Genomic DNA, 12,650 nt, shown 5'->3' on the forward strand with positions numbered 1-12,650 from the left:
CGTGGATGAAGATTCCATATTATTGGCCCAAACTTTCAGCTTCACGCTCAAGTTTCTAGCATGATATCACGTATGTACCAAGTACCAAGTCCTACTGAAACCATAGGAAGTCAGCGGGGGCGGATGTTCTCAACTACCAGCTATTAACAGCTCAGTGGGCCTGATGGCTTTAGCTGATTGAGTCGGTTTATAGCAGATGTTTAGTCCCCCTGCTTCTGTCCAGCTGAGATCACAAAACCATCTTAAGTTTATAAAAAGGAATTTGGAGTGATGAACGTGAACAATTGTTGTTATAACCTGCAAAGAAAATCAGGCTTGATGGGAAAAGTAATAACTAAAGTGAAGTTGGATGTAAAACGAAACAACAAGGTACTGAAAGCCGAACATTGACAAAATGATATATAAACAGGCTTCAAATAGAGGTTACCGCGAGCAAGCGGCTAATGAAGTTACCATCGACTTGATGTGTAACGGGATGAACATGGATTCTCCGTGAGGGTCATTAAATGTCAGGGTCCTTCCAACCGAGTCAAAAGTGTTTGATTCACCGTGTCAAACTAAAAATGCCACAAAGCCGTCCCACGATTTAAATTCACTGACAAAGCAAATCATCTAATTGCCCTTATAGTCCTATATATTTATATAATTACAGTGAGATTTGTTTTCATCTTCAGTCTAACCTGGTCAAAAAACCCATTGCTCCTCCGGACGCAGCAGGGGTGAAAGCAGGTTACACATCAACACGGAGATGAGAGCAGCCAAGAACAAATGCCCTTTGATGTTTTTAACCCCCGAGAGGTTCCTCCGGCACAGCCGGACATCAAGTGCTTGAAAGGGCGACTGACAACAAATTAGTTTTTGGATTCATGTGCAATGAATCAAAAACCTCCAAATGATTCCGCGTAATGATTAAAGCCTATTGTATTATGAGCAGTAGATGTTACTGTGATTGTCCTTATATAAACCTTAGATCAACAGTGCGAGACAAGAACAGCACAATCCAATCCATAAACTTAAGTCTCCAATAGAGACTTAGACTGGTTGAAGGACTTAAGGTTGAACAAATCCTTTCTCAGCACAAATTGCAAATCCCTTTCATGCTCCAGGGCGCCTTTGGCGTTGTTTTGGTAATTGCTTCTGTGAAACGCTTGGCGCTCGGCCTCCACTGTTCAATCAGACAAGAGTCAACAGAGGCCCCAATAATCAACACGGCTGTTGAGATATTGCATTTTCCATGTTTGATTGACCAGTTGAATAACTGGAAGACTGACGAAGTGAAGCTAGGATGACTGGAATACAAATTACGGTTCCTTGTCAACCCTTTAAGCCTTTGATAAAGAGCCAGTCAGTTTTGTAGCTGTGGAAAAGTCAGCTTTATTATCTATTGACTGAACGAAAAAATATGGAATGGGATGAAAAGTTGAGCACTAAACAACAAAACTGATTCCTCTTTTACGGGTGCAGATTTGTGTTTCTACAGGCTTCATTTGACAGAATTCAAAGGTAACATCTATCTTCAAATTAAGATATTTTCACAACCTCTAACCTTTTACCTAGAAATGGTTTGCAAACATTACTTCTTTTGTCAGAAAGGGGAAGTTTGCAAGAGAGAAAGACAGGGAGAGGCAATAATTGTGTGTGATAGCCAAACCCTTGCTTCACACAACATTGGAACATATGCCAGCTTTCCCTTATTTATGTTTAATTAAACCAATGCATACTTAACTTGCATCATACTGTAAGTAAATGAGCAATATCAACTTTACTCTTTGATGTCCGCTTTAGATGTTGCAGAGTGTTCACACGTTAAGAGAGGAGCTTCTTCCACCGAGAGAAAGACGAAAGACAAAAGCTACATGAGGACGACTTGGCGACACACCCCTGGTAACCACACCGCTGCAGGTGTTGTGTTCATCAAGCAAACCGAACTCTGACCTTCTATTGGCACCGAAGCACAACAACAAAAAAGTTTCGCATGTGGTGGTATTAATGGTTCCTGCCGGAGTGTTTTTCTTTGACTCCTGCCAAACAAGCCAGACTAAAGAGCTTGTAATTTCAAGCTGCAAGCTCACCGCTCACAGGGCATCCGGATAAAACGCCTGGTAAATGAGTGCAGACAGCACGAGGGATTCCACAGTCAGTCCATTAATAAAGTCCATTGGCACATGAAACGGTTCACGTTCTCCAATCTATACCTTGGACTATGGCAATATAGTGAGAATCAATAAATAGATTTCTTACCCTGTACGTGGATAGCGAAATTGCCACAATATCGCAGATTTGACTACTGTTGCTTGAAAAGAGAAAAGACAACGATTATCTGATATTACATTTTCCTAGATCTAATCCAACCATAACCAGGACTGAGCAGGGCAGACTGTAGGTTTCAGCAAAATTTGATTTGGATGACACGAAAATGAATAAAGCGGAGGTAACAGAATCAAGTAAAGTTTTGCACTGGATGGGTTGTTTTAGAGGAAGTAGCTCCGAGGGAAATCTCCTCTCGTCAGGCAGCAAACACACATTAAAACTAGTACTGAAGCTACCAGACTGTTAATTGAGCCGTCAGTCAGACTAAAACATTTTCAATTCGAAACATAGATTTTTCTGGTCTACGCTACGCAATAGCAGTCGGTGTGACATTAGATTAGATTTGCTGCTTCCATATTTGTGGTCCTGGAGTATAACAGCGCATTTGCTGCATTGAGAAACCAACCACAGCTGAAATCTTAAGGATTAAAACTGTCTTCTAAAACCCTCGGGACATTTTTCAGTAAAGTAAAATGTAAATCCAATAAGTCTAGTAGATAGCCTCCGGTACATTCTCTGAGGTTAAGGTACATTGAGGTATCTAAACATATTGTAAAAGAACCGGCAGCAGCTTTGGGGTTTCTAAAACGTGTCCTTTATTGTCGTCATTAGTGGTTAACATAGAGCCAATTACCATTTCTGCTGTGAATGGAGTAATTGGGGACCAATCTACTGAAGAGGAAAGCTGCTGACAAGACGATACTGTACCTTTTTTAGCCCACATGTGAAATTCCCAAACCACCTGACATTATAGAGACACCGTGAGCTGGAATTAGTTAAGCTTGCACCACACTTAGGCTCAATCATAAGGCTTTAATTGGAGCCACGGGACTCTCGAAGTAAGCGAGGACGACATTATCAGGTCATCTTTCCCGGGAAGTGAAGGAGGAGCCCACGCCGAGTTCCGCCTCCATCATATGTTCATTTCTAATATATTAATAATTAAATCAAAAGCCCTCAATCAAAATTCATATAAACCACAGACAGTTTAAATTGATTACTTATTTAACATATGTTTAAAGGTTGTCCTCATAAGTGCTTTTTTCCACAACGGAGCTTGTTTGGCACAAAAATGCATCCGGCATTCGCAGACAGGAAAGTAAGGAGCAAAATCCATTTAGTGTAAAAGCCAAAAAATCATCTGAGTCAGCTTCCTTTTTTGTCACTGTAACACAGTGATTTATGTTGAAGTAACACCGTAGCTATTATCATCCGCAAGTACGGGCCAAGCTCGGTTATTGAATTGAATTACTCGGCTGGAAGACTGACGTAAGTCGGCTGATGAGGATTAACTAAAGTAATTAATTAATTAATGTAAAAGTGGGTTAGGGTTAGGGTTAGGGTTAGGGGTTAGTTGAATGCCCGTGGAACTTTAACGTGCTGAAAGTTGAAGGGGAAGGAGAGTAAATCCAAGGCTAAAGGGGAATTATTTTCCTCAAAACCCATTGATAGATGGATACCTGCAAACAGGTGAGCAGATCGATGCATGGGCCAATTTAGGGACTACGATGTTGCTGAAATTCAGCCAGGACGACAGCGAGACTAAATCGGATATTCAGGGACCCTGATTTGGTTTCCATCAGCATCTCTCCCCCTTTTTCGTGCCCACCTTCTTTTACCCACCTTCCTCCGTCTTTGTCTGTCCCCCTCCCCCAACTCTTTTCCCCTCTTCTGTCCCCTCGCACGCGTCACCTCGTCATTACTCTCAGAGAGAATTATTTGTTCACCAAATCGCTCGGGTCCATTGCAGCCACACAGCAAATTTCAGAGTTAAACTGACTCTTTGAGATTCTATTTTAACTCTAAGCTTATTGTCTCAATCTTGTCCGTGTTAAATCAACACTCAACAAACTCCAGTAGTGCCATAAATAAATCTGCTCAGTGTTAAATACACTATATGTAGTCATTGACACTGGATAATGACCCCAGCTCTCTGGTACGATTGACTCAGTAACAGTTGAATCAATGTTTTGCAGTGTGATTTCAACTCTGCACCTTTGCCTAACACCAGAGAATTAACTGTAAGAATGTTGCTGTGTAGTGTTAAATTTCTGGAACAACTTCAGTAGCATATGGTTCAAAGGATGCAAAGATGCATCCTTTGAACCATATGATCTGCTCCCTCGAAGATGACTTAAAATTAGCGTCTCTGACCCTCTTTTGAGCATTTTCTGTAATGTAATTGTTTAACCATTAATTAGTGAAATTTAAATATAGACAATAAATGAAGGTATGATATAAGCCGTGAATTTACAAGCTTAACCGGCTTAACTGTTCTCGTGGTTAAGGGTTATATCCCTAAATCTACTACATCGCTGGGGAAAAGTTAATACATCAATAATTATAATCCAATGGTAAAGGCCTACCATGAATACGTTATTTAAAGTGGCGCTACATGAGTACCTTTTTACTTTTGTAGGTTTTTACATTTTCATGACACTTTTGCTGTTTCAATTACCTATTTTGATTTATTTTTTCCTGTGAATAAGTGTTAATGTGTTATATTTCTAAATAAAGTACAGGGTCATGGATTGTGTAATGGGCCTAATGTATTAATGTACACACCGCCATGTTCTCTCCATCCTGACAATGGAAGCATGTGATTCGCCATTATTCCAAGGTCATCTTGAGGTCGTTGGAGTTAATTAAAAAAACAGATGGTCTGTTTACCCCTAAATAGAAATATTTCAATAATAATGTATTATAAGAGTGACTCAAACCCTCTTTTCTTTGCTGACCATTGATGTTTCTACTCTTCACTGCAGTGATGCAGAGGTGCACTTCTGGAAACTACAGAGTGAATCAAGAGATGTCAAAGTAAAGCAGACAAAAGCTATTGAAGTGCTGTTTGTTATTATCAATAACATGTTTTGGGATCTGATGTTGTTTCAAACCACTCTCCGGGATGTTCACTGGGTTAATTTCCAATGCAACGAGGCCATCTAATCCGGCGCCATGGAGCTCTCTGCCTTTGTTCTCCTCCGGGAGGCTGAATGAACACACGCTGAGTGTTATGAATGCACTGAACAATTGGAGGTAAATAAAAGCTTTGCATGTACCGTCACCTCTTTTCTGTAACCCCGCCGAGTGGAGGGCGGAGCTGAAATATGAAGCTGTCAGGCAGAGGCACAAAGGAGCGGGCAGAGGAAGGCGCGACCCGCCATGTTTCCTTTACCAACCATGGTCAGGACGTGCTTCACACAGACACGCACGATGATTTCAAGTTAAACGCTCTGAGCAGACGTTTCGGAACACGCGTGTGATTCAAACTGGATGCTGAGGAGAGCACCTTCGGCGTGTTTAACCCCTCTGCTCGTCAGAGTAATTGTTTAATCGGTGTTATCGAACCGCTGGAATCAGGTAATGACACAGTCCTCTCCAGCAGCACAGAGATTAATCAACACTGAGGTACTAATGAGTCAATGATGGCACTGGTGTGCGTCTGTGAGAGCGGTGAAACTGCCTCGTGCCTTGATTTAGTGGGACTAAATCTATGCTTCACTGCCCACCAGCCAGTGCATGTTTGCATGTTGAATAATTATTCTTGTGAAAAACTGCAGAGGTGGTGGAAATTCAGACATTCAACAAGCGAGTGTTATGAAAAAAGGAGTTATCAGCAGTCCTGAATGTTTCAAAAGCAACAGTGTCACAGCACAGGGAGTTATTCAGTTGTGAGCATACGTGTGTGTGTGTGTGTGTGTGTGTCAGTATGAGGAGAAGGCGGCGTGGGGCACCTCGTGGCCATGCGATAACAGCAATGAATGGCCCCACCAAATACCTAATGAAGCATTGGCTTCATTAGGTATTTGGCCTCCTCGGCAGCCGATTCGCTCGTCCCCATTTGTCAGCCAGCGGGAGCTGGCTAAAGATAAAAGGGATAAATGGAGGTGCAGAGAGCTCCACGCAGGAGATGCGTTTGACAAAATCCAAAAGGCAGCATGAAAAGGAGACAAAAATGTGGCATCTCATTCATTCCATTTGTTAGCATGGAGCAGTTGCAGGATATGCAAAATCCTGGATGTTCATGTATCAGAAGTGACATCAGTAGGTGTCATTAGGCCTGCATAAATGAAATAAAATGAAATAAAGTAAACGACAAGGGCAGTATTCTTCACTTTTATCCAGACGGCATGGATTTAAGGGAAAAAAGCAAAAGGATGCATTTATTTTAAAAGGTCTTGACGTATAACAGGTGAAAAGATACGGAAACTCAGAGCAAAATGCTACTTTTAGAGTGGATTCAGAGACGCTTCCTCGCTCACGATTCAGTTCACAGCAGTCGTCAAAGAAGCAAAGTGTAGACTTTGATGATGGTGCATGTTTGTATCTCTTAGTTGAGGATTGTGTTTGGCTCGTGGATAAAACCACATGGAGAAACTTTGTACAAATACATTTGCAACAAATGAAGTCCTGTTCATATTGCAGTTATTGTAACCTGTAATGGTTTAATATATTAATTTACACATACCAACAAGTAGCGCACTTACAGTGAGTGAGGTTGAGGAACCAAATGTTGTGTCCGCCACATGTGAGGATTGGAACAGGAGAGCCAGTGTTTCCCTTTCGGTTGCTTCAGAAAGTTTGGTTATAACAGCAGAGGAGCCATGTGTCACCACGCCAGTCAGTGCACTGTGACTGCAGATGTTTTACTGCTGCAATTATGTCTCTCTTGCCTCTTTTTCATACCTCATTCTGTCACTTTACTGCAGAGATCCTGCAGGCTTTCTTTTTATCATTCTTTTAATCTCTCCCGCCAAATGGCTACAAAGAAGTGTGACGGGGAGGAGACATTCCAGTTGGACAGTCTTCAAATCTGTGGTTTATTAAGCTCCTTTACTGCTAGATTGTATGGTCTAATGCCCAGGGGCGTCTGAGAAAGCATTCACCAAAGCTCTAGGAATGTGCTGGAGAGACACTAGAGGTTTCTACATTAGTTCAAACAGCAAAATGACAATAAACTGTAAATAAAGGTTCAAACAAAGTTCCTGGAGTGAAAACAACTGTGTTCAAATAGTTAAAATAAGCTGGTATTGTTTATTGTAGCTTTCATTCCATTCTTGCTTGAATGAATGACTCGTCCAGTCCTTTTGGAAAGCAAAGCAACGGATTGTTTTATTGTGAAGTCTTATTACTGAATAATAAACACATTACCCTGACTTGATTTTTAAAAGTAAAGTATTTGTATAATTATAATATATATATAATTGTATAATTTGTTGATTTTCTAACTCCAGTGCAGTGCATTTTGGATTGACACGCTGGGAGCCTTTAAAGCCAAAAATGATTTAGGGCCCCTGTTGACCCCCAACTTCAGCCCACTGAGTGAATTTTCTCTGAACCCTGACACGTTCAAGAACTGGTCACAGGCAGTTCAGATAGGAGACTGCGCACGGCAGCTTCACTTTATTGTGCCTTAAGCCGGAGAAACCAACCTGCGGTCTTGTGCTTGTACCAGTTGTACCTGCTTCCAGATCGATTGTGTGTCAGTGTACGCTTGTTTAATTGGACAAACTTTTAATTTAGAATGTGGGCTACATCAACAAACAAAACATCTCTCCATCCCTTTTTTCTGCAGCTTATTCAGTTGCTGTGACAACAAGCTTAACAAGGCGCAGACGTCCTCCGGTGCTGCCTGGGGAATCTTAAGGTGCTCCCAGGCCAGCTGCGACATTTAATCCCTGTTGTGTATTTGAGGTCCCGCCTGTCGTCTTCCCATAGTTGGAAGCGAGCTGAATCACGTTATCCACAAAAAGCAGAAATGTCATCCCGAGGCAACCGTACCAGACTCTCTTCGCCTCAGGATTGTGTCCACAAAAATCCCCAAACAATGGAGGCGGCCTGTTTTCTTTTTCTTTTCTTTTTTCTTTTTATGTTTTCCTAAAATTCTGTAATTAAATACAGTATCTAACTAACTGTCGCACAATGGACCTTTGGGCCATTGAAATCCCCAGGGAGTTCTGGGCCACCGCAGCTGCCTGCTTCTTCCACTTCTGACTCATTTCTGACAAAGAATTTGTGGAAAGGGGCCGAACGTGTTCAGCTTCATCCTCGTCATCATCAGTTTGGATTTCTGGTGATCCGTCAGCCTGGGTGCTCCTGACTTTAAGACCCTTCAGCGATCATTTCTAACCTTGTATCTGAGGAACCAGCCTCGCTTCTTTGACCATGACAATATTTAAAGTTAATAGTAAATTATCTATTTGTCCCCCTAAATGGACCAGTGAGCACAGTTTGGGTGCGTTACAGAACTGCAGAGCAGTAAAACCTCTGCTCCGATGCAGGGCGGCTGCGGCAGCAACAACCTACGTCCTTGGAGACAGAGAGTTCGTTACACAGCCGGCATCACTGACCCCCCCCCCCCCCCCCGAGTCTGACAGGTGAGACGAGAGATTAATGGTTTTATTTTGCACTCTCCCAAAAAGCCACTGGCGGTTGTGGCCGTTGGCAGAGAGATCCAAGGTGATACAGTTATTTTACACGTCAAAGGTGGAATGAGGCCTGGGATGTAAAAGCAATTTTTATACAACTGATGAACTTTGAACACCTGTTAGTGTAAACGTGCAGCAGATAAAAATGGATCCGTCCTGTGTTGCAAATTTGGACTTGACTGTCTCAAAGTAATTTCTTCTTCATCCTCACAGCTCCAGGGTGGATTCTCACCTCTCGCCGTGCTCCTTGGACAGCCTCCAAATAGTCCAAAGGTATGAGTGGGAGTGATGGTCAATCCACCTGTATTGGCGGTGCGATGGGGTTTTGTTGTGCTTCATGCTACAAGGTACAACTTGTTCCTGGAGATAAGTAAAGAAAATGGTTTATGACAAGGATGGTTCCTCAAGGTGTGTGTTTCTGCTGACTTCTCAGCCTCATGGGAATGAGACACTAAGCTAACGGACAAAGGTTTTTCATCCTTAGTTTCTCATGTACTGCTTTATGCAATGACAATTTCTAACCGGTGGGGAATCAGGGTCGAAAATGTTAATGATACATTGTGTCACTAACATCCAACTGATATAGTGTATTAATGTGTGCGTGCTGCTAGGAAGCTCTAACGCATTAACACATAGTAAACTATGACTTCTCTAACCATCTTCCTCACCACAAAACACTAAAAGCAGTGTTGCCCATTTAGCATCGTTGAATGAATCATAACTGATGTTCCCCTTACATTTTTACTGAATCCTTTTTTGATTCTATGTTCTCCCTTTGCATCCCATCAAGATTTCAAAATGCTGTCTAAGCCCGGCGGAAATGAAACGTTGCAACAAAGGTCGCCCTCGAAAAGCAGCCCGTAGCGGGGGGGGGGGACTAATGGCCGTGGGCTTTAGCTGTTGGTAAAGGCCTCTCCGGAGGCGTGAAGCTCGTAGATCCTGCAGCCGATGAGCACATGGGTGTCAGCGGGAAACAGGTTCCTGAGATCTATATGCCAGCTGACAGACAGATGAGCGCTGGCTGAAACGGGGTGAGTCTATGATGTAGTCACAAGGTCACAAAGCCGCATCGATGTCTGTGAGACAGCGGGCATGACAGGACTGAACGCACACACACACACACACACACACACACACACACAACGTGAATGCTGTCGTGGTAAGTTATTTACGTCCTCACCTTAGAGGCCGCCGCATTAGTGCGTTCGGTCCTGGGCAGGTAGCCTCAAGCTGCTTGATATAATAGGTACATCAAAATATTGAGTGAAACAGGAGAGTAAAGTTATGAGTCGTGATCTCCAAAGAGCTGAGGGGCTTCGAGCTTCATCGCTCCGAAGGACTTTCACACACGAGTGAGCGTCCGATCCGTTTACAATAAAGAATGTTGACTACAGCTGCTTAAACCATTTAACTGATTCACTAACGAACAGTGTGCGACCACTTTGAAATCACAGCTCGTACCCATTACTACGCACTGTACGTTTTAGTATCCTCAGGAGGAATCTAGTTTGAGCAACTTAGAAAATACTTGTAACGGAAATGTCAAAGTCATGGCAGCCTGACAAATAAATTGAAAAGAGAAAGGGGTTCAATTGTTCAGTGAATTTCAATGGTGAAATAAATAATTCCTCTGCTTTTACGGTACAAAACTTGTATTGATTGTCAGAGGAGCCTCTGTGAACACGTTTTATGTTGTCACAATTGCACATTTTGATTACTACTTTTGTGAAACCCCGGCATGCTCGGGGATCCTTTGTATTTTCCCTGATTTAATTCAGTCTCACGGTCAAGTTCATAACCAAACCAGTTTTCTGGCAATTTAAAATAAATACAATATTGGTGAAACCATCACACATTTGGAATAAAAAGACCTTAACGGATCATTCAACGGCACACCATTAATGAAGAGGTACTGATATTACAAGTGCAGTTTAATCATCACATGGAGAAGCGTTTTGGGGCTCAAAAGGAGCTTTCAGACTGATTTGCAGGTCAATTAATCGATCACAATTTTTCTTTTTGTGTTTTATCAATTACTTTGTAATACCACAGATTCAAAAATGGAACGAAAGAGATGAAATTAAACCTGCACAAAAGAAACCGTGTAATTATCAAAGCCCCCAAAGCGTCAAAAACCCGTAATCACACTGTCAAGCGTGTAGCCTATTGGGGCTCCTGTCATATTTGAACATGTTAATTATAGTAGGTGACATCTATACATTCAGAGGCAAAATTGAGCTTCCAAAACAATCCACTGTTCAAAGATCCGTGCTAACAGCACTGCAGAGTAACGGTGAAACTAATATTGTCTTCAGGGAATTTGTGGACACTTTGCTTTGCTTTTCTTTACTCCACAATGTCCAGACTTGGTTAATTTGGGATGCAGTGAGACTGCAATGAAAAGTAAGTGAACTCTCCTTAATGGAATCATACGTTATTCCATTATGAAAAATTACATCTTCTCTTTACTTCCTGTGCAAACCTGCGCCTTCACATCCAACCCAGCTTGGAGCAAAACAGACTAATTTCCCTCGATTTATGAACTTTGTGTTTGCATCGAACATCAATAAGGCAAAACCCTTAGTGTGTCCCCGGAATGTGGCAAATAGCAGTTACAATCCATTCTTTGTGAAATCCCAGAGCTTTGGATCGGCACACTACACACTATCTACACACCCCAGGGGGATGCAAGTAGTTCAATAGTCATATCTCCCAGTATTTGCGTTTTCCTCTGACAGAGAGCTGGCTTGAGAGAAAACACATACTCTCCGTTTCTCAAGATGTTACTCAAGATGTTTTTGACGTCAGTTGATGGCAGGAAGGAGTTGAAAATCAATGTGAGGTGGTCTTATTTCCCTTGGGTGGCGTGGGGGACTGCTGCTCGTCAAGTAAGTAACACCTGCTGGGCCGTAGATGAAGGACACAGAATTAGGTGGAGATGGTGAGTCCTCCTCCAACTGTGCTGGACCACGCCGAAGAGAAGTGCGACTGCGCTTCATCTCCGCAGGGCGCCAATGAGATGACGTGTGACTCAAATGAAGGTCGTTCGAGTCAATTCCAAAAGCGTCGGCTGTTGAAGCTTATTTGTGGGGAAACTGCTCAAGTCTCTGCAGGACAAAAGGCCATCACAGCCGATGGTTTCTGAGACCCACAACAGTTTGAAGGAGCTGGAAGCGATTTTCCGAATATATTTCTATAAACAACAAGCAAACAAATGCAAGAGTGCAGTTTCTGCAGCGTTTGTTTGAGGTTGCTACGCTCCCGACACTAAGAGACTCGCACAGACAACGAAGCACGGAGAAGCTTTTATTACGACACACACAGAAGAAAGGCAGCTTCATTCTCTGCAGGTAGTTATTACTCCTCTATATTGTCATATTGCGAATACTTTGTCATCGGGAACCTCTAATGAATGCAGGTGTCCTTCTGGCTTCTGTGTCGCTCTTTGACTCTTTTTTTTTTTGCTCTCTCTGTACTGGATAAATCAAAGTCCATCATGAAGATATCAAGATAAACATTAAAGTAGTCTGAAGGTTGACAAGAAAATAAGAGTCATCCATCAAAGGGCTCGGCTACACACACACAGCCTGTCGGAGGAACCCTTGGGTTTTCCATGAACTCCCCGGGCCTCTTAAATGTGGGACGACGGAGCGGAAAATCACCATCAGACGGAGGAACAGCAAGCTGAGGGATAAAAAGAAAAGAAAATCTTAATGTGCTGTTTGTTTTGTCAACTTTTCTGAACAGTTGCACCTTTGGTAAAGGCAGGGGGTATAGCCGAGGCTGATCAGAATGAATCCTTTGGAATTTGTCCTCTACAGAACTTAAATGCATAAAGAAGATTCCATTGAATGTTGTCTCGATATTTCAGTCACTAACAAAACGGTTTGTTGCAACCTCCTCTCTGGCCTC

Source organism: Gasterosteus aculeatus, chromosome 3, assembly GCF_964276395.1.
Source record: "Gasterosteus aculeatus chromosome 3, fGasAcu3.hap1.1, whole genome shotgun sequence".
Classification (NCBI taxonomy): Eukaryota; Metazoa; Chordata; class Actinopteri; order Perciformes; family Gasterosteidae; genus Gasterosteus; species Gasterosteus aculeatus.